Source organism: Aquila chrysaetos, chromosome 9, assembly GCF_900496995.4.
Source record: "Aquila chrysaetos chrysaetos chromosome 9, bAquChr1.4, whole genome shotgun sequence".
NCBI classification, from domain to species: Eukaryota; Metazoa; Chordata; class Aves; order Accipitriformes; family Accipitridae; genus Aquila; species Aquila chrysaetos.
In genome coordinates, this window is record NC_044012.1 from 3,570,098 (window position 1) to 3,593,693 (window position 23,596).

Consider the following 23,596-nt stretch of genomic DNA (forward strand, 5'->3'; position numbering starts at 1 on the left):
CCTGAGTATAAATGTAACAAATAGGTTAACCGAAAGGAATGGCGCCATGCATATCATAAAACCCTGCTAGGCTTCTCATGTTCAGATAAATCTTGATTTTGTAATGGGATAACATCAGAGCCCCCTGCTTTGGGTTTCACAAGTGATTAGATCCCTGATGTATGGGGCAGGGGATGGGAGAAGAGAGGAAGGGACATTACCGGGAGGCCTTAAATGACCCCTGCTAGCTGCTCTTTGACACGGTGAGAAAAGCCCAGCTAGGTGGTGCAAGATTGTTATTATTTCGTTGTTAATTTTCTGGTGGCCTCGTTCCAAAATGAGTTTAACTGGAAACAAAGTTAGTGAAGCCTGTGCAAGGAGACCTGATGGAGGGCCTGGAGGGGTGAAGAGCCCATCAGGAGAGTGGAGCAGCAGCTCTCCTCTGTCGATTTTCCCCAAAATCATGCTGTCCACCTCCAGGCATGGCAGGGTGAGGGAAGGACTTTGGCAGACCCTGGGGGTGGTCTGCGGAAAGCTCAGGAGAGATGTTAAAGGTCCTCCAGTGGTGTGGTTGAACCCCAAAAAGATTTCCCCATTGTTCCCGAGTGGGACAAACGGCAGCTTCCCACTTCCCTGGGATGGGGAGCACCATCCCGAGTTCAGCATTTGTAATACCATTCATTCATTTTTACATCCAGCTTTCATCCCCATTTTTTTTCCCTTGCATTGCAAGAGCGAAGCCTTTTCTCAAACAAAAAAATCTCTTGAGATGGCAATGTATAAACAAGTGAGGCCTCCCTTTAACAAGCGAGAAAAACATTCAGCTTCATTTTGGGCAAGGCACCCACCTATTCATCTTTCTTCGCACTGTTCCTTTTAACACTGAAAATACCCCTGAGCTCTTGAAATCCTCAAGGTATATTGGCAACGCAGAGGTCAGTAACTTGATCTCAGCGCTAAAAAGACACTAACAGTTCTTGAGGGTAAAGGAAAGCTCGTTAATGATTTTAGCAGATGAACCAGAGGAGGGGGGGAGGGTCAGCTGGTAAATCCCATACTACCCTACAAAAGATAACCTTTGACTTCTCCTGACTCTCTGAACTGCACTGCCAGCAGAACCCCGAGTCCTTGTGGGACCAATAAATCCTTGGGTGTTCATATCAGAGATCCTATATCCCGGCTGTAAAACATGAGAATCCCAACACAGCCCAGTAGTTAAAAGTCATTGCCGATAAACCCGCTGGGCTTCGTTTACCAGCAGGCTGGGATGTGGCACTGAACTCCTTTTCTTCAGAGAGGAAAAAATCCATTTCTGCACTGGAATTGCAAAATAACCAAAACAACACATCCGTAGGCCAAGTGCTGCCCTCAGATATGCGCCGGCAGCTTGTGGAGAAGTCAATGAGCATCGGGAGTGTTTATCTGAGGGCAGGGTTTGGCACCGAGCCCCCTTGCTCCATTTATTCAGGCACGGAGCACGCTGCTGAAGGCAACCGGCCCCAGCCATTGCCTGAGCGTCCCTCAGAAAATGAATCCTATCGAAAGGAAAATAAAGACTTGAAGCAAGTGGTGTTTGGGTTAGGAAAATCAAAAGATACTACTATTTTTATTCTGAGGAGCAGGCAGCATCCGCAGGGAGCATGGGATGTTGCTATTTGGAAATTTGTGTTTAAAATGTGTTTTCCTTCCCAGAACGAAGCCGTGATGTGATGCAACTGTTCCGACTGGTGAGTGCTTTCGCGCCAATAGCACAACCTTCGTTTTTACAGAATGGTGAAAGTGATTCTTCAGTCTCTGGTTGGTTTTGCTGGGAGCTGAAAAGCCAGTCTGAGACAGAGACCTACCGCTTAGTCCTGGTTGCTCTCCTCCCAGTCTGCCCATGACTCTGAGGGCTGAATTGCTCTGCCTTAGCTGGCCTCTCCTTAAAACAAACCTAATAATCACTTCCTTTTCTAAACTGCAAACATCCATTCTCTGGGGTTTGGTGGACAATATGCAAAAAAATGCAAGGGCATTTCCACATTCATGTCTGTGGTGAACATCCTGTCCATGACCGCTGTCCAGATGTGCCCAGAGGAGCAGGGAATGTAGAATCAAACCCTAACTGGTTTCAAGATGGAGCTCAACGAGACTGATGTGGTGAGCTTTGATAGCAGGCAGTTAGATTTAGCAATGAGGACATCTCTTCAGCCTCGTGTCTTCTGCTCACATTTGGGGTTTTACACTCGTTTAATTGGATTGAAAACACACACACTCACAAACCTAGTTATGTACATGGAAAAGAGATAGTGTGATGGGTCTTTCAGGTAATAGTGCATGCATTACCTAAGAATTCCTCTCCTTCCTTATTTAAATACATTAATATAACAGTGAAATAATTACCGCTGCGGAGAACAGTCCTATTCACTTCGTAGCTCTTTTATTTCACCTTTGCCAAAGAATGATATACCTACTCTATTCAAACTATTTTTTTTAAATCCAAGAGAAGCTTAACAGTACAAAATAAAATATGTTTGGCAAAGGAAAATAAGAGATAATCAGCAGTAATTTCAAAGGTCTTAGTTGTTTTATATCATAATGTCTTTTCCTAGTCACTTCTGACCTGGTAAAACAGCCCAGTTCCACCAAATTAACATTACCAGATCACCAGTGGCACTGCTTGTGGAACAGGGAAAATAAAAATTTTATTCAATATTACGCTGTTCAGTAATGATGGTAATGAAGAATCCTGTTTTATATCATATAAACGTGCCAGATTCTTGTCCAACTAATATTTTCCAATCATTTTTCTTTCCATTTTCCTGATGGTCATCAACTTATGAACTAAAATGAAATGAAGACGTTCTAGAATAAAGTAAGTATTAAGATCAAGGGTCATGAGTATTTGCTCTTGCACTGAACCTGAAAGGAAATCTTCCATAAAGAAGTTTTTCCTGAAAGGCCAGTGGGAAGCTAACAGGAGCATTAAGATGGAAGATAGGATACCTATAAAAAATTATGTTTCAAAAGAAGGATGTGGGAAGAAAAGGAAGTAGGGAAGGAAATGATATTTTAAACCATATTAAAGTAAGAAGCAGTTTTCCTAATTCTGAAAGCCTTAATTAGTCCCCTTTTAAAAGTTAAGCGAAATGGATTAATCCCAAAACATTGCATTAAATTTGCCACAGTTCCTGCCCTTCTATTTGTGTGGGTAGGAGTTTCACAAAAGACCTCAGTAATAATAATCATAAAACAAGGACAGCAGCCCAACACACAGCGAACAACCCATCAGTAATAAACTGGAGTGTGTAGCTTAGAGCAACACTCCAATAACAAATTAGTTAGTGTGCGCGGCCCAGCGCCGAAGGACAACCCAACAATAACAAACCAGTGTGTGCAACCCAGAGCACTCAAGAGCAACCCAACAATAACAAACCAGTTTGCATGCCTGATGGGAGAAAAGAAATTCAGCAAGGAAACGGATTTCAGTCTGAATTTTCCAAGGGGTTATTATTATTAACAACAGAGAGTTAAACTATTAATGTTTAAATTAAGAATAATACCTTCTGGAGCCCAATCCTGCTCCCATTGACTTTAATGGGACTAGGAATGGACCCAAAGTACCCTTAAGGGATTTAGCCAGCAAGGAGAACAAACTTTTACCTGTAACTAATGAGCCCACCATGGCAAATGGAAATTTTGTTCATCTCCGCTGGATAATGTGAGCTGGTCTTTATGGGGAAATGGAAACTGTTTAAGTTCTGGCACCAGGACTGTGCTTGTGGTAACCTGCTCTCAGATGCTACTGAGCTGGATCGGGGTTAGATCACCTAAAGCGAGGATGCCTTTCCACCTCGCTGTTTTCCTACGATGATGAAATTCCCAGACGATTCTTCAGATGGGATAAAAGGAGGCTAGATCCTCTACGCAGCCAACATAAATCATGCCTTATTGCACGAACCCCCTTCCAGCGTTCCTTCACAAACATCCCCCCCCCCCCCCCCCCATTATATACATTATGGTGTAAATATATTATGGTTACATTTTCAAGTCCAAATCCATCATCTGGGTCTCCGTGTGCAGAAACCCTCTGTGTCAAAGCTAGCTCCCCTACACCCCGCTGAGCAGCATCTGACTCCTGAGGTCCTGAGCACAGCCCTGAAAGCTCAGACCCAGCCAGCCTCTTCGAACTTCACAGCTTGAGCTCATCTCTGATACAGTTTATACCTCCCAGATGCAAGCCTACTGAAAGAGCAGACATCTATCAGAACCGATCCTTAGGAGAGGGAGTGGTTAATTGGAAATAGGGTGATATCCAGCCTGAAATACGTACTTTAATAAGTGAGGATGTTAGTTATTCTCTTGCTGTCTGTCTTTTCTCGGTGAGAATAAGACGACCAGCTCCACCCTTTCCCCCAGAAGCATGTCTCAAAAACAGCCTCTGTTGTCAGTCTGGCATTCATGGGTAAGAGGCTGGACGGAGTCACTCAGGGATGCAGGAGCAGACCCAGCACCCCATGACCGTGCTCCATCCAACACAGCCATTCTCCTGTCTTGGCATCTACTGACCAAGGGAGCTGGGAAAGCACCTTCATAAAGAGGCCATTCTGCTGATGAGGAAGACGGGGAGAGATCTGGATTAGTAAGGCAAGGCAAATACTGTAGAGCTTATCTGAGAGCTGTCTTTTTGCCCTTGAAAGACATAATCCCTAATGTTATAAACTGTGGTTTGGCTCCCACGACAATTTTGCCCAGTGATTAGTGCAGAGTGCGTCTTGATCCGGACCAGTTTAACTGGAACCAGAACACAGCTGAAGGTGTTTGGAAATTACTTTCAATCTTCAACGCTCCAGAGACCTGGCTGGGAATGTAGCAAATAGATCAAGGAAATTAAAAGGAACATTGGGGTCACTACTAGAGGTCAGACGAGAAAAAGAAGAGTTGACCCTGATTAATCAGAAACACGATGCTGTTGAGAAGAGAAAATATTTTGGGGTTTAAGACTCCTGGCAAACAACAGCAAAATACCAACAACTGCCATTGGCTGGATTTTTTCCTTCCAACCAAACCAGAGGAAATTCCTGAACTGACAATGAACAGGAACAATGAGTGAGTCAGTACCCTCAATGCCAGAAATTCTCTGGATTTCCTAGCCAGACTGATGTCTTTGGAAGGTCATAGTGATACAGAGATACATTTCTCTAAAACTTGGGGGTTGGAGATAAGCCAAGCCAAGATGCAGATAATGAATGCAGAAATATTCCAACTACCCATAAAACATCACATCTTCGGAGAGAAGGAAGACACACTTTCTCCTTCATTCTTTCCTTAATTGTTTGCTCATTTATGGCATTATGTTGCTATTAGTTTTATATGAAAGGTGCTCAGATGCTGTCTCTGATGATAGCCCTGTAAACCACCTAAAAAGAGCTGTGGGAGGATAAAGCTAAGAAATCCTGACTATTAGTACTTTTAACCTGTCTAATCTGATTCCAAGAAGATTTTTTTCATTTTGTAAAATGGGATCCTGGCAATACCTGTCACCAAAGATGTGTAAGAGCCAGAGGTGATGTTAATATTGCTTTTTTCAAGAGTGCTTATGCCTTGCTGTGCAACGTCCTGAGTGTATTCATGCTTACTTCTAATACTCATCAACATAATTGTGGATACAGTGTCGGGGTGTAGGGCTATTCTCAAAACCAGACAATAAGTACAATCACATATAAAAATAAGTCCAATCAGTATAATTGGCATCAGGGTTCAAAATTCAGCCTGCTAGTGGCTTGTGTCGAGTTCGGGCGGACCAGTTTGCCTTCTGCACCTAAGGATGGCACAGATACACGTTGACATACTGACACCAGCTCATTAAGTGCTCCCTAAGTGATGTAAGCCCAGGAAGCGAGGCAGAAGTGGGCAGCCAGTGAAGAACGTGATCCTTAAATCCTAATGGGAGTCTATCCTCTGGGCAAAACATTTTTTTTTTACCATACGTTACTCATCTGTTTACTTGCTATTAATTTAAATAGAAAACTGTGAACATTATCTATGGGACATTTTTTTCCCCTGGTAGCCATAAAGTCCCTAAAATCCCAGTTCCCAGTCCTGATCTCACACTGTTAATACCATTACTAAACACACACACACGACAGATAGAGGCTCTGAAGATATCCAGACACACAAAGCCGATACACAATGTGATATTATTACTGGCACGCTACGAATCTCATTACTTTCAGCAAGTATCAATGGAGAAGTGACCTCCTTGCAATGCGAACACAACCAGAAACCACAGCCCTCAGGCCCTTTTTCAAACTGAAATTTCCTAATCTCACACTACTGTACCAAACACACAAATATGCAACAATGGATGGAAAGAAAATAAGTCTTCTCTGTATGAGCATTGGATTAGAAAGGAATGGCTGGAAAACCTAAATTGTAGTAGAAGAACATTCCAGCTTGGGGATCTGATGACACTGGAGCTGAGCTCTGCTCCTGTGGTTTACAGTACCACCAGACTGGATAACCTTGCACTGAAACGGCTTCATCTGCATTATCCGTGTGTTATTTCCCTCCACCATAATCAGAGCAGCTACTGTTATCGTTAGATAAAGATGAAAAGTTAACCTGGGAAAAACAAGGCCGTTTTATTATTATTATTTGTTTATATCTAAAATTTCAAAGGGTACAGTGCGAGCAGAAGATATCCTCTGGAACACATTGTCAGGAACTGCAAGTTGATACAGATGTATTGATTTAATCAGCCTGTATGACACCATTTATTTATGCAAAACATCTGTGACAAAAATGTGGTACTTTGAAGGCACAGTGATACGCGCCTGGTCTTGTCTTGCACATGGAAATGTGTGATAAGAGCATCCACGTAGCTTGGAAGGGTCTGTTTTAGGGCATATTTGCTATATGTACCACCTATATTCATGTTATGCAGGGTAGCTCAAAGCCCAGGGAGGCTATAAAATCCTTTTCAAGGACTGCAGTAAATTTTAGATATGAATTCAAAATCGCAATCCAGCACCCCAGATTGAAATGGGCAAAGAAACCGGAAAGTCTAAATGTTAAAAAAATGGAAAAAATTAAAGAGTGTATTTTTCTGGTATATATTAGATACAAATTAAAGAGTTTTTTAATCCATGGGAAGGCAAAACTTGTCTGCAAATTTAAGAGATCGCATGATTGAAGAGAATATGGGATTGCCATCTCTTAAACAACAGTATGAGAAAATATTTGGAGTTCATACGTACACCAGCAAAAGTTTACATGATAAATCAGTAGCTTGAGTGCTTCCAGAATACTAGTACATATGAATGTGTTGAAACTATTGTTTCTGTTGTCTTTTTAATGCTACTGGGAAGCTTTTTGTGGTAAAGCAATAGAGTTATTGCCAGCTACATTATTACAGTCTCAGTCTAACATCTGCAATTACTATGGAGTAAACGGTTCGCATCCCATATGAAATATAAAAAAAATGAGGAACAGATTTCACTATTATTCTCTCTCTCTGCGAATTCTGTGACATTTTTTACTGTTTAATCGTGCCTGGGCAGTTTAAAGGTCTGGGAGAAAAGGAAGCCAAAGTGCTCATTTACAATTAGTGATGGCTAAACATCAAAAAAAAAAAAAAAAAAATTGGTGGTTCAGAAAAATGTTAGAAGAGTTCAGATGATTATCAGAAATCTATGGAGACTCTCTCTAGAAATCAGACTTTATTGGATTCCCCTTCTCTGTCTTGTTAAGCCCAAGGTGCTGGTTCTCCCTTTCCGTGCAGTTCACAGCCTGGCACTCTCGTGTCTCCCTCTCCCGTGACCAAGCACCTACCCCTACAGCCACCTACTCTTAACAGCACCATCCATCACCCCACTTCTTACATTTTCTTTCTCACACCCTGTTCCTCAGAGCTGGGAAGAGATCCTACCATAAATATCCATCCAGCCAGCTTATTTCCTTGCTTCAAAGCTCTCCTTTAACATTTTCTTCTGCCACAGTGCCTACAAAGAACAATAAAATCCATAAAAAGTTGGGCTTCCTGGAGTGAGGATATAATTTTGCCAATATTTCTGACCAATACCGACTTGCCTCTTTCTCTGTGCTGGCTGTCTTTGAAGGAAGGCCTTCGGTGTGGTTGCTCAGAGCGCAAAGGGTACTAAGTATGCCAAAAATTCATCCTTTGCCCCATTCCAGGTGCCTTTAGGTGCCTCTCTGTTGCGCAAGGTGTCTGAGAAGCTGGAGCTCGTGATGAAGACCTCATCCATGCTGGGATGGTTGGGGCCATTCAGTGGCAGACATGGTGCTTGCGCTTACTTCTTCTGGCACATCATGGCCTTGAGGCAAGGTTTTATTTGTGGGAAAGCCCTAGCCAACTAGGGTGGATTCCAGCCTTTAAAAAAATATATGAAAAAAATGCTTTTATGGAGCTGCCAAGATGCGTGTTTCTTCTGCGTTGCCATCGCAACCCCGGATAGGCATTAGACAGCAAGCCCTCGACGCAATGCAGTAAGCCCTGATTCCATACTGGATATTTCTAATGCCAAAAACTACTCCAGAAGTAGCCAGTGCAGGCCTTAATATGCACAGGATTTCCAAAATGCTTTCACATCTTCAAAGCGCTATGCAAACAGGAGCTAATTAAACTTTAATTAATGTCTTGACAGGTAAAAGGTTTTTCATTTTGCTTTTAGCTAATGCTCATTCATCGCCAATAGAAATCACCTAAGACCCCAACCAAAACACTCTCAGGATAAACAGACTCTGATTTGCTGCATACATTTAGCTAAGAGCTGAGTGAACACTTTTTTGTGAATGTATTTACTTATACTTTTTTTTTTAAATATTATTTCCCTTTTTTTCCATGCACAAAGATAAATAAATAGCAAGTTGGAATGAAATGACAGAATATATGTAAAACAGAGGGGAAAGGTTAAATACCAAAGTGAAATTGGGCATTAAAACAAAAGTCCATTCTCAGGGTGTAAACGAAGTGTCCGATCTTTTCATCAAAAGTGTTTACTGCTTATTTTTGTAATATGAGTCTAAGTGGATAATGTAGCACACAGCATGGGTCTGTGCATAAATACGTTCCTGTTTGTGATTTTAAAAATCATAACATTCTTTGAAATATGAAAATCCTGAGTCTTGATACAATCCATATTATTGAACCGACGCCAGCTACCTATATGCATTTGATTAGCTTGCAGCAATCCAGAGATTTGATAAAGACCTGTCTTAAGAGCATAGCCTTCATAAGGTGGCAATGAAATGACACAAACTGTGCACTGATTCAAAAAGGTGCTGAGTGCTTCCTCCTTCCCTGCTTAAGCTTCAGTGGAAATGCTCAGTCTTCAGGTTCTTTGGAAAATCAGGTCATTTAAGCCCAAAGAGATGATTTTCGGAAGCAAACAGTGACTTAGAAACTCAAGGATCTCAAAGTAAAATCTTGATCTTTCTGACATTAGTAAGAAAAGGTCCCGGTGCCCAGAGGACCTCCAAAATCTCATCTGCCCATCTGCTTTTTTTTATCCAACATCTTCCATTTGTTCATGGCCAAAATCAAATCACAGCGCAACAGGTTTGTTGAAGGCCTCTCCTGTTGGAAGAGAAACCCCAAGGACACCTCAGTTAGACGGTCTTACACCCTGCAAGAAAGACAGCACACCATGGCCCATGACGTAGCGTAGACGTACTTGCTCTCTGACTCCTGTAGTGGAAGCGGTTTTGTGGCAGGAACACGGGCCCCAGTGCCAGGTAGGAACTCCATGTTATGTGGCCTCCTGCCAGCTCCTAACGGCTTCCAGTAAGAGAGCTAGGCCATATGGTCGTGTAGACATACCCCAGTACATATGGACTCCACCTCTTGTTTGGGTGTACTACAAAGACAACATGGGAATTGGTGCCCACATTTGGGCACCTCGTTGGGAATTCTGGTCAAATACCACTTCAAGAAAACTGGACCTGGACCAGCTTGTCCTTGTGCTGGGAATGTAAATGATGCTCCTTCCCTCTTTTATCACACTTCTTGTGTTCTCCCAACTACAGCACATCGGCAGTGTGTTCTGGCAGGATTTGCTGAGAAATATTTTGAAACCCTGGAAGGAGGGAGGACGCAGCCATAAGCTCTCAGAAACCCATGTTCGTTTGTGACTGAGAGCTTTTTGGATACACTCACTACATTTTTAATAACGAGACCATTGGCAGAACTTTCTAAAATCGTTGGTCTCCTGCACCAGAAAACAAAGAGAGCCAAACCCTTTCCATTGAGTGTGTTGTCGATTGTTCTTGTTTCTTGCTTTGCTACGGGAAGCATTAGAAGCCAGTATCTTTTATAACTGGGAACCAAGCAGCTTTCTCACATCTCCTCGATGTTTTGTTCAGACCAATTTATACAAAAAGTTTTGCAAATTCTGATCAAGTTTACCATTAGGAACAATTCTTGTTACTTATTCAACATTTTCCTATGTTTAATGAAATCTGATTTCTCCTAAATTTCTTGTAGGCCAGTCAAACAATTTCTTTTCTTTCCTAGTGGTTTGCAGCCCTCATATACATGCAGACAGTTATCATATCCTCTCTTAGTCATAATTTGGCCAATTTACACATATTTAGATCTTTAAATCTTTTCTCATAAGCCAGTCCCCTTTGGCTCTTCATATTTTTTATTACTTTTTTTTTCCTTTTTCCTTTTTTTCCCCTGCTCTGTGCTCTCTCTGTGTTGTTGATATGTTGCTGAGGTTCCCTGAATGGAATAGCATTCAAGAAATTAGGCAATCACCATTACCACACTTTAGAAAACTGTTCCTCTCTTGTTGATTAAGCTTCAGCTCTCTTGATGGAGTCCCCACAGTGACAAGTTTTCCACTGCCATATCATACAGCCAGCAGAGATCCAATGTGCTGCCCTGTTGGTGGTCACATAGTTACTCCTGCATGCGTGTAGGCTTTTTCTGCTGGAGATGACTTAGCTGGAGTTATTGAGGGCTTGCCTGTAGTTCAGCTCCAGCATTTTTCACAAGTGTTTCCCAACCATCTGCAAAAGCAATGAGCATTTTGTTTGCTGTGTCTTCCAGTTTATTAATGAAGAAATTAAATAAAGTTAGGCTGAACTCATTTTCCTCTCCAAACAGAACCTCCTTCAGCTCCTCAAACCTGACATGTCGAAATTTATCTTAGTTTATGGTATTTCAGCCAATGCAGAGACCACAGACAAGTACTTATGTCCAGGCCAGATTGAGTCAATCTTTCAAATAAGATTTTATGAGACTATCAAACGCTTCACTAAAATACAGATGTAGTTGCCCAGAACCCAAAGTAGCTATTTTAAACTTCCTGGCCAGGCAATTAAATTTGGAGTAGCTGGTCACAAGAGTGTCAATACCTCTTATGGAGGTCCTCTGCTCGTTTAGACCCAAAAGTAACGTTTTTAAACTAGCTTTCCTCCCTGCTAAAATGTTCTGAGCTCCAACTGCTGTATGAGCACATCAGAGTTGTTTAGTAGTAGGAGAAAATCTGGGCAGACCTTCTTGACCGGAGAGATCCAACCATTGCTCCCATGATATTGAGATGCAAAGCCAAAGTGAGCCTAGACACCACATCAACCTTGTTAGTGTTCTGCTGTGCATTAGCTAAATCACCTTGTCTCTTGGTTGCTCTGCCACAGGTACGTGGTGTCAAGACTGGCAGAGGGAGTTGATGTCCACCCGCCTGTGGGTTGCTCTGGGTCATCTTAGCCCAGTGCAGAGGAAACTAGGAAGTGAGAAAGGAGAAGTCCAAGACCTGAGGCCACTACGCGTTGCCTTGTCATCACCTGACTTAATAGTTAACATTATTATTAGATTTAAGAGAGAACATAAGGAATGCATTTGTCTGGAATTACTTATCACTTCAAAGTCTAGGCTCACAAGAAGAAGATAGGAACAGCTTTAGCAGGTCAGACTGGGAGTCCATGCCAAATAACCTCCTATCAGCAACAGTAGTGAGAGCCCAGGAAAGAGTACAAATGTAGGTCAGTTCTACAGTGATACTTCCCCCAAAATACTTGCCCAACCTACAGTGGTTTCTGGCTCAGGCACTTTCTGAACCAGACGTGGCGTCTTTCTGTTTAATACAAAACCCAGATGGATTTTAAAAACCTCCGATGAGTTTTTCTTTTCGTGAATGTATCCAGTAAACTTTTAGCACTCCCAGTATCCTGTGGCAAGGAGTTCCACAAGATGACTAAGCATGGTGTCAAGAAGGATTGCTCCTTCTCGGTTTAAACTGCCAGCTACCAGCTTCATTTCATGCTTCTGAGTTTTTGTGTTAGAAGAAAAAACAGCGAACAGCTGCTTGCTATTCTCTCCTTGTCATTCATAATTCCTGAAAACTCCATCATATCCTCTCAGTCATCTTTTCTCTGGCTGAAGAAACCTCGTCCATTTAATCGTTCTCACACTGAAGCCTTTCTAAGTCTTTAATTATCCTTGGCGCCCTCCTCTAAGCCTGTTCCAGTTTGACTGCTTCCTTTAGGAGCTGGAAGATTTCAGGTATTTCAGGTGGACATGCACCAAAGATTTATAAAATAACACCACTTTTTAAATTATTATTTTTATATATTCTTCATTTCTTTCTTAATAATTTCTAACATGCACTTTGCTTTCCGACAGCTACAAATAGAATCTATTTCACAGGATAATCACTATTATAGAATTCTCCATTATAGCTCTAACTCTTCTCAATGATTGGAGTTAGTTTAGAATATAACAGAGTTAGAGTTAGTTTAGAGGATTTCCAGGACCCTCCTCTCCCATGTACATCACTTGACATTTATCTACCCTGAATTTTACCTGATGTTTTATCACTCAGCAATGCACTTCCAGATGGATTTTTGGCACCTCATCACAGCCAGCCTTCATCTTTAGCCCTTGAATAATTTAGTACTATCAGCAGCGTGTTCTCATCAGTCTGTCTCCTTTCTCATATTATGACTTCTCTTCAATTTTTCCTAGGAATGATGCTAGATCCCAATCAATCTGTCGAGTGGAATGACCCATACAGATCTGTAGCATTAGCGACTGCTGAAATGCCTTGGAAAGCATCTTTCCCTGCTAGGATGAGTGATGTGGGAAGAGAAGTAGAAAGAAATTTCCTCTTATTCCTGGAAATAAATTACAATTGTTCTTAAAGTCTGCAGACGTCTGGCTATTACATCATCTGAGGCTCTGGTGTTTCTAGCTAACAATCGCTAACAAAGGATATGTATTTCCTTCAAGGAATTTCACCATTTACACATCTGATGTTAATTCTTGTTGGGCCAAAACAAGAATAGGAATAAGTGACTTTTTCAGTTTATGTTTACTTTTTCCCAGGCCACAAAACATCCATTGACTATGAAACTTAAATTTACTGCATAACAAATGCCTGCTTTCGTAATAAGTTAATAAAGCTGTTTCATAAATAACAGCACGAGAAGCTACAGATGCCGACCTAAGTAAAAAAAAATAAATACAAGAAACACTCAGTTTTAATCTGATTCTTTATTGAATATTTATCACAGTATCTGAGAACTGAAGAAATTTGGTTCTCCCCAGTTGGTCATTCTCAGATGTTGAAGTCGGCAAAGAGACGGCAAGAGGGACATCTCGTGCCTCCTGGGAGTTATAAATCACACTTTGAGACTGCAATTGGGTTGTTTGCTCCTATTTCCCCATCCCTGAGGCAGGGAGGATGTTTCTTTGCTCGCTTACATGGGAGAAAGCATTAATTTAGAAAGTGTCGTGGAAAACACAGAAACCTGGATCAACAGTAGCCCTGCCCAAGCTTGGTGGTTATAAATAAAATGAGCCAGGAGCAAATCCCCGGCCCTGGGGTGGCAGGGCTTGCAGCCCCGGAGCATGCGAGCCATTGGGACGGTCCCTGGGATCCAGGCATTGCCTGGGAGCGCTGCTCAGACCCACGCGTCCGCTCGCCCCACCTTGCACATCAGTCGCGGCAGATTTTTCTTGATGGGCAGAAAGCGTGGCTGAGCAAATATGCACATTGGGCCAGGAAGGGGAATAAAACGCGATGTTGATTACTAACTAAATATTGCCCCCTTTGAAGTGAGCAGGTCTGTGTTTGGGGAGGATCAAATACTCTTTTCTCACAGTTTGAGGCTCATCATGAGTTATTTTGTGTTCTTGCTATTGGGAACGTTATTTCATTACAGCCTCTTGCAAAGGGCTAAATAAGGTAAAGGGCAGGGGAAGGCGTTAGGATACAGACGCCCTATGGTCGGTAGCCTGCTGTCTGGCCGAAAAATGCCTACAGGATAGCACAACACAGCCATCAGCTGTCTTCCAGGGCAACTGCTGGGTGGGGAGGGCAGGAGGGTCAGGCTGCCTTCGGTGTCCTCTTCTGCACTGCCCCTGCTCAGGCAGCACCAAGAAGGGGTCCAGCTGGCAGCGAAAGAATATGGGTGGGATCACTGTCCCGGGAAAATCTCTGCAGTGCACCATCCCTCCTTGCTCCTTTATTGAGTTAAAAAAGCTGAGATTTGAGCCTTGTTCCTGCCCAGGAAGGCTTTATTCTTTTCCTTTCTCCTTACTATCCGTCGGGCAAACAGTAGGGTAATAAAGTCAGGACAAGTGGACTTGCGCACATGAGGAATCTGGTCAATGTTGCATTCAATCCCTGCCACACATGCACAGTGCCCTGTATTTAAAGGGTGTATTTTGGAAATAAGCCTCCTTTTTTCTACCGTTTATTCAAATTCTCTTCTTTTTCCTTAAGCATCTGTTACAGGGAAAAGTCAGTGGGTGTCAGTGTCATTCAGGATCAGGCCGGGACAAGCAGGGCTCTCCTACGTCAGTGCTTTTCAGGGTTTTACCACATTTGGATGCAGCATGGAGTCAGAGATCTGGGATGAATTGTTCTTCCGAATCTTCTTTTTGTGCCACTGAGATATAAAACAGAAAGCATCAGCTTGCAATAAATTCACAGATGTGTTAAGTAACACACAATGGAGGTCCTTTCAGCAAACTGTCAAAAGGAAAAGACTGCACTGGGAGTAGGAAAGGGCAGGCTGCCCCTCTGCCGAATTTGGCAGATTGGATTTTACATCTGCTCCCCGACCTATTACAACCTCATTTATCTGCTTCGTCCCCATCCCCTGTCCTGCCTCAGCTGCACACAGTGGCTCTGCTAAGGCACACGTAAGGAGAAGGGGCTTCAACCTCTCCAGGGGTGCTGGAGCTGCAATAACAACGCCAGTGCTGAGGAAAGTTTCTGCGAGTTTAAGGGTTTTGGCAGGTATTGTAACAAAAAGGAGGGAAGCTTTCTGCTCATGCAGGGACCGTTTTCTTAACCACAAATAAATCAGATATTTGGCATTTTCTGAGTTGCCGCCCTCCAGAAAGAACAACGTATTGCTGGCTGTGTCGGAATCAAGTGTAATGGACAGAGGGAAGAAAAAGGAGACATCTATGGCTCCAAGCCTGCAGTAAACATTTCCATGCCATGCTGAAGACCTGGGCTGGTATGCCCTCAGCAGAGCTATTGAAAGATATGTTTTTTATGGCCAGAGATCATTTTCTTCTGAATATGAAAACCCAGAGATAAAAAGGTCTTTATTTACAAGTGTTGGAGCAGAGAGGTTGCAAACTGCATCCCTGAGCCAGCAAAGATTTCTGTGCTGGGGTGGGAGCTGAGTGGGAAGTCGGTGGTGCTGGGTATGCTATTGGGAATGGTCCACCACACTTTGCCCCTGGCACTTCTGGCCTCTTTTGCACTCTTTGCCACTGGGAGACTGTGAATTATGCCCACATAAAGCCATAGAAAGAACAGTAATTAAGTAGAATCCAACTTTTCACTTATGCCATGCAAGCCTGATCCTCAACCATCTCTTCAAATGACTTTTTAGGGTGGTCCACCTGACTTGAAAAGTTATGGGGCACAGATCAGGCGCTCAGGGAGCGGAGTGCTGCGGTGCCCTCTCCCCTTGCCCAAGCAGTGATCAGAGCCTCCGTGTAGCCCCGGTTGTCCAAGCTGGCAAAGCCCAGAATCTTTCTGGGCTCATAAATAGCGTTATTTATGTAGCATGGGCAAACAAGTGCACCCACAGATTCTGTTTGGGGGCATTTAAACAGGAGGCACGTTTTTAAAGCTTTCTGTCTGAAAAATGATCTGAAGGAGGTTCCTTATACGAGTGAAACTCCATGACAGGAGCCTTCCTCCAATTATTCCTACATACTGGGACAACAAATATGTCTAGCTGGGAGCCTTGCCACTTCGCTTCCTTCCATGTAGAAATAAGGGAAAGGTTGAGAACCGAGGCTGTGAATCCCTGCTGTACCCCTGTAAAGTAATAATAGCAGCATCAGTAATAGCTCTTAAATCAGGAGGACTTGCTGCAGCTCGCTCCCACGAGGCTTGCATGACAGCATTTAACGTTCACGGGAATGACATGTTCCCAGCAAGAACATTCTCATTTGCATTATGGCAGGACATGGAGACCCAAGTTAGATTTTAAGTGTTGAGCAAACCTGATGTGACAACATAGTCCTTGTTTCCATACTATGTTTAGTCTAAGCTAACCTTTTTCAGACCCTCCTCCCTGCTCCGAATGAAAGCTTTGTGGAAAGGCACGCGCAACGCAACAGCAAGGAATAAAAGTATAGAAGCAGGAGAGAAAAGGAGGTAAAAAGCACTTGAACCTTCATTGACTCCAGAATTCCTGTAAGCCCTCAGCCTTCTCCGTTTTCTAATAAAGGTAATGAGATTTCAGGCTACTCTATTAATTACCAGAATGTGGAATGAACTTTTGTATGAGTAACATCATTGTCTATTTTCAAAAAATAATACAATCTAAGTCGGGTTAAAAATTCATTATGTTTTTCTATGCAAACACTATGCCAAAGCACAGTGTTTTATTATTACATGGGTGAGAAATAAGCTGACGTGTGTTGTGTTAGCCACAAAGCCAGTGATAAGTCCAAAGTACATGGAGGAAGATATCATTATCAGACCAAACTACACTCTCCAACTACAGTCTAAACTATTCCATGGGTAACTATTCCTGATTTTGCAAAATGATAAAATTCATGTTCTTATGAAAGTACAGTCTCCAGTTTGTAAGGAGTCCAGTGTTCAGTTCCAAATCCCTTTACAGCAGATCGAAATGACTCATTAACTTCAACATGGCTTGGATCAGTCTCCTATCTGGGAAACTCCTTAAAACAACGATGAGATTTTACATATGTACAATCTACAGAATTAATCTTAGTGTTTTATTTGTATACTCATGTAGGTAAAAGTTGAAAAGTAAGGAAGCTGATCTGTTCCCAGGAGGCAGAAAAATAAGGAGAAAACTGTATCCTAATAGAAAACAATTAATTCTCCTTGTGGGATGAACATTTCAAAGCAGAGGACCAACCTAAGGCACTTAATGGTTTTAGGAGCACAAATCCCACAAAGGATAATAGGACTTCACTTTTAATTTAGCTATATACCTTTAAAAATGCTTCCATTAATTATAAAGCAGTTCTTATGGGCATGAAGTGTGCATAGTAGGTATACACAGAGGAAGGATAATGTGTTATACTCATTAAAACAACCAGAAAATATTATGCATTTTAAAGAAATAATTCAGTATGTTTTCTTTATGTTCAGCTTGCAGGTTACCTAGCAATCATTTTAACTACAGGAAATTATAAGATTTTTTTTCCTAGGGTTATTTTTTTGTTGTTTTTTGTAAAACAAAATAGAAAATTAAAATATATATCTTTTACTGCAAGAAATATGCCATTAAATATAGTAATGTTGTACAAATTACAGATGACTAAAAGTAGGATCATAATAAAAAATAATGAATAAGTTTCTGCTTTTCATAAATAAGTATGATGTAACATAGAAAAAGGTTTTCACTATTAATGATTTTTTAAAGTACTATACTGTGATTTTAAAATGGAACCGGTATCTGCAACCTCCGCAGTAATATAATACCTTTACTAGTGTTTGTATCACTATAACGCAGTGGCTGTTAATGTTATTTTGTACTGAGAAGAATATTTTATAATGTTCAATTTCTATATTGTGGCTGTTAATATAGTCTATGATTTATGACCAATTTTGTTTTTCAGGTCAGGAGTGCTGTGTTTCAGAGAAATATTTTGCCAACGTTGTTACTCAGTTTTTAAATTCCATCTCAATGTTAATGTATTTTTAAGAAGTGAAGCTAAAGAACAGAAATAGCACATATTTTTTGAAAACTATACAGCCTTGTATAGTTTTCATATACAGCCTAACATTCATCATCATCTCCCTGCTGCTTTATAACCACTAATGTTATTATTCCCTTCTTTTTTTTGCTAGGTAGAAATATTAATGAGATATCATTTCCCTGCTTTTGTAAAAACCTCTCTCATGTTGCTTGTTCAGTGGATAAAAACTCAAAAGTCAATAAGTAGCGAGACCACCACTGAAATCCCATACACTGGCTTTCAGCTCCGTAAACTCACAAAACAAGCTTCACGTTTCACCCTTGTTCCCTGGTTTTGCTTTAAGCTGCACTGAATTTCAGAAGCAAAAATTCTTCCCATCCCGCACTTTCACCATCAAAGGATCCAATACGTTACGACTGAGGCAGATCGCAAAAAAACACAAACAAACAACCGGGCAAACTGATTAAACACCAGCGAAAAAAAGTTCTTAGACATCAGATTTCCTGAGCTTTTTCCCCTCTCTCGCTGCACTACTTACTTGTAATTACGTCTGGGGCCATTCCTTCCTATTCCACAGGATAAACTGGAATATACTGCTCGGCAGTTTTGTCTCTAGCTCTTTAAACACTAGAGACCTTATAAGCAAACAACCTTTTTTTCTGCCTGTTATGAAATTTTAATGATCTTCCAAGGCTCTCAAAATCAAACCAACTTTCTTCCCTCCCCCTGCCCCAACAACTTGGCTTCTTTATACCTTTTGTTTCAGAACTGTGCCCAAACTAAATATACTAAACCAGGAGGGAAGTATAGCTTTAAAAGAAGGGTTAAAGTGGCCCTTGTTTTCCTGCGTCTCTTCCCGTTCCTGGTAAACTGCAGGATTACGCTTGGGGAGCGTTGGAAAAAGCAGGTTGGGGAGTGGAAACTGGAGCAGAGATGCGGTCTCTGGACAGAGAGTCCTCAAAAGGGGTTTCAGAGAGGGGATGAGAGTGCCAGCGCCGGCGTACGCCAAACAGCTTTGTGATGGATGTGTTTATCCTTAAAACTAAGCTCCCATTCAACGCTGCAATAGCTGGCCTTGGGCAGGCGGATGGCAGGAGAAGTGCGCTGGGCGAAGACGGGGTGTATGTTAAGGCGCCTTGTTTAAGCACTCCCTGATGCGTCAGCGCAACCGTTTATATTAAAGGTGATCTGTAGACCTTAAGGATCACCGCAAGGGATCCCAAAAGGGCTTTATTTTGCTGGGAGAGAGGACAACCTCCCTTCGCAGCCTTCCCCACCTCTGGGCATGGTTGGACTCAAAGGACCGCAATGTACTAACAGGGAAGCTACGAGGTGATGATAAATGCCGTAAAATAAGTAAAATGCCTGGTTAGTCCCTGTTGCCGGAATGTATTTTCTCAACTCAGTACTTGCCTGGAGATCGTGGGTAGTGCCCTAAACTCTGCCAAAGGTATATTTGCAGTTTTTGCCGATCCCCTTCACCTCAATACCTCCAATCTCATAGTATTCTACTCCTCTAAAACACCTCCTGCTCCCAATCCTGTGTGGCTCAGATGTAGATGGAAATTACAGACCATCTGAGCGTTCCCTAATTTATGCCAAGTGCTTTTAGCCAGAGGAGCCATTTGGAGAGCTGGCTGGGAATCCTTAAAATGCTGTTTTGGACCCCTGAGATACAGCAACTCAGTCATTACAAGAGGAGTTAGCAGGTTGCAGCCCAAACTGCTTCACTTCAAAATGTGATGTCTGAAGAGCACCAGCACAAAGCGTGACCTGACTGGAGGCTGGTAGGAGCTAAATGTCACCGCAACAACCCGTGGAGCCCTCTCTGCTTCCAAAGGCAGGTTTTGGAGAAGGGTGATGTGCAACACTTGGTCTGATTAATAGAGACGTGGGAAGCGTGGTAGGATTTTCAAGAGTGTTATGTTGTCTCAAGATGAGGAGATCTGAATTAACTGCGCTTGGTTCCAGAGGAGGAAGATGTTTGGTGGCTGTCCTATCCCCTTTTTATTGTCCTCATCAGTCCATCAGTGTATGGATGGGAGAGAAGAGAAGAAAAAGGTATAAGAAAAGTCAAGAGAAAGCATTTGGGGTAAGAAGGAGAGGGAGAATTAGAGGTGGTCATGGGTTGGAGACTGGGGCTTGGGGGGTGTTCAAGAAGCCCCGGAGCATCCCCGTTGACAACAGCTTAGGGAGAGCAAGTGCCACGTCCCCATAAAGGGTGGAAGGGATTTCCAAATTTCCCCCAGCCCCCCTCATTTAGAATTTAACCCTCTGTAAGGGGACGGCGCACAGCTGAGCGCTGCCGAGGGCTGGCCTGGGAACGGGGTCCGGGTTAGGGTTCGTACACATCAGTAACTCACTCCCACGGCCCTGGGCAGCATTGTTCTCTAAAAGCAGACATGTTTCCTTCCAAGTAGCAGACATGGAAAGAAAAACACACACAAAAACAAATCATCTCGTCCTTCCTTCTCCGGATGGCGAGCAGCCCGCTCCAGCTTGTCACTGAGGCTCGAGGTGGACGCAATCCCAGTCTGACAGAGGAGATGGGAGGATGAAGAAGTCTCCGAAGCCCCTTTTCCCTGGAAAATCCACTGAGGAAGGCTGACCCTACCGAGCTTTCTCCTTGACCTCTCCTATGTACATCTCCCTGTTACCAGCGCATCTCAGCACATCTCAAAGGCAGGCATGGGATACTTGGGGTTTTTCCACGTGTCAAACTCTTTCAGCTCTGTTGGGAAGGATCTCAGTTAGCTCACGGCTCTGTCAGGCTTCCCTAATACTCACCCAGTGCAGCTCCCTGCCTCTCGGTAAGGTCTGCAGGTTTCCTAATGTCTTTCAGGGTTTGGGGGCTGCAAGGCTGTGGCTGGAAAGAAATCACTGCAGAAAGAAGCAGAAACAGCGACGATTGCACCCTCCTCTTGGGCTGCATCCAGTCCTCATGCCCTGAAGACGTTGATGCGCTGGGTAAAGCTCTGAAGATAAAAGGTCCTGGGTGTTTTGAAGGGGATAAACCCATCCTTTGCGATAGGATCTCCACCACTTGTTGCCCCGGCTCTGTTATCTGTCCCTCATTGGCTATTTTTTTAAGCTTTCCCTCCTCACAAAATAATCAGTAAATCATAACAGGCTAAAAACACAGTTGGGCATCTGTCCTGCCGCTGGGGCTTTTGGCTGCTTTTAGATCATTAAATGGGCCTGGCTCTACACAACCTGACAAATACGAGGTGAACTTTACCCCCGGGTCTGCCACCTTCACACAACAAGGGCACATATTCCACAGCTGGGGAGCTGTTATTCGACTCGGACTGTACCACAGGTCAGAATTTATGACTTTGTTATTATTATGTTTGTGAGTTTTATGGCCACACAGGTCCCGCGGGAACCCGCAGCACTTTTGCTTGGCCATGTCAGTCAGACATTCATAACGCACCAGAGAGGAAGCATTGAAAATGCTGGGAATATCCTGTCTAACACTGTCTCTCATCTCTCTGACCCTCAGGTAAGGGCCAGACTTTGTTTGCACCCAACATCGGAGGAAGCTGATAAAGGGCATAAGAGGAACACGGAGGGGGAGTAAATGGCAGTGAACACTCAGCAGTGTTACTGCCAGACACCTCTGCTGCCCTGTTTGTTCCCTCTAATGACACATGTCCCAAATTTCCTGATCATAACAGTCATCATGTTGCGCTTGGTGTTTTATTGCCCTCTGATGTTGAGCCAGGAGCTTCACAATGGGAGTTAACCTGATGCTAACGAGTTTAACCACTCCAGTTCATCTGCTGAATCCTCAGAGCGTTAATGGCTTCGGGGGGCACAGAGAGGTAGTTTTACTCACATCCAGTGTGTAAACACACCACACTCTGCCCAGATTTCACTGTGAGCCACCGACAGCAACGACGACAACTCAAAAGCCTTGCTTTTTGTCTCATGGATGCCCATGGTTTGTCAGGGACGGTTATCACTAGTGGGGTAAAGTATCTGGGCTGGGAGGCTTTCCCTCGTACGTGTGATGGATGGATGCTGGTGAGCATCTGTGAGGCTTCCTTGTGGGGACTGCAAAGCGAGTAAACTTCTCTATTGCAATGTAGATTGTAGGGCCACTGACATGGTGGCATCTCCTACTGGTACCCAAGATGAAAAATCCACTGAGCAGGACCAAGTCAGTGTGGTTAGCTGTCAGAAAATACTCCTGTCTGGCCATCTTACCCCCCTGCAGCAGCATGGTCCTTCCCCACCAAGCTCCCCCACCTCTCAAGGGATCTTCACTCTTCAGAAAAGTCAAAGTCTTCCCAAGCAGCAAATGCACTCACCCCCAAGGAGCCCTGGCATCTGCCACCATCCACAGCCAAGAGCTGATAGCATCTGTTTCATCGCCTGCCTTGCTGGGGACATCTGGGCCAGGGACCAGGGTATCTGATGGAGATGTAGTGGGCCATGTTTGAAATCTTTGCCGGAGCCACTGGCCTCTGAAGCCATAAAACGCCAAGGTCAAAATATCCTGAGAATTTTTCCCTTTTTCCCTCCTTCCCTGCTCCCTCTTTCACCCTCTCCCAGCCCTCCAGGAACCACCTCTCACAGGCATCATGTTAAAGGCAAGAGTGGCATTGCATTTTACAAGACCTGGGGTTTGACATTCCTCACATTTGGATGCAGAAAATATTCAAGCAATGTCATCCTTTCATTGCCTGTCCATCCTGGAAGAACAAGGGGGTACAGATATGTGTAATTACCACTGGGAGCCACAAACCTCTGATTTGCGAACACACCGTGCAAGCTAACCTTGTAATTATATATTAAACTTAGAGATCATATGTAATAATAAATGTATAATTCCCTGGTATCCAATGATATTGTTATTCTGTAGCATAAGATAAATTTTCTAACCACTTTTTTTTTTTTTTTTTTTTTTGCCTCCTGTCTGAAGAAATGATTCCCTTCTCCACCTGTCCACAGAATATATCATCTTAATTCAGCATACCTCAGCGCCTGCTGGGCAAGGGGGAACGGGATACCCACAAGCAAAGGCCAAACCGGGAGTCCTTTAACCTAATAAGGCAGGCAACGCTACAAAGGCATCTACAATTCTCCTCGATTTTTCTCTGGGGAGGCAGGTGCTATCTATCCTTGAGGAGCACAGACATCTGACATAGCCATGACTCGGTGTCGTGCCTTTCCTTCACCGCTGTGCGATTCTGCCCTATGGCAATCGCTGGCTTTCCCCCAGAGATGCTGAGATCTTTGGCAGCAATTACTCAGAGCACCTACCGTGGTTGGGTTAGCGTAACCACCACCTGCCTCTTGTCTGCAAATCCCTGTCTCGGCCGCTTGTGCCGAGGATGACCCTAAAAGCCATGTGCTTGATGATAGGCTGGGCTGCATGCACCCAAAATTAGGTATAGCCATAGGAAGCCCGGACTGACCCTCTTGTCTTGTGTCACCACCAGCACGTGGGAT

General features: G+C 43.3%; 1 long non-coding RNA gene across 4 annotated transcripts; it reads left to right on the forward strand.

The window, feature by feature from the left end:
- The first annotated feature begins 1,481 nt into the window (after positions 1 to 1,481).
- LOC115346234 lies at positions 1,482 to 23,016 on the forward strand. Of its 4 annotated transcripts, none has more exons than XR_003925061.1 (4): positions 1,482 to 1,706; positions 16,524 to 16,689; positions 20,113 to 21,641; positions 22,231 to 23,016. It is a non-coding gene; the product is annotated as an uncharacterized LOC115346234 (long non-coding RNA). The 4 variants fall into 4 exon arrangements; XR_003925063.1 differs by lacking the exon at positions 1,482 to 1,706 and having other exon boundaries at positions 14,884 to 16,689; positions 20,113 to 21,106; positions 21,513 to 21,641; XR_003925062.1 differs by lacking the exon at positions 1,482 to 1,706 and having other exon boundaries at positions 14,884 to 16,689; positions 20,113 to 20,231; positions 21,513 to 21,641; positions 22,231 to 23,010.
- Positions 23,017 to 23,596: the final 580 nt, after the last annotated feature.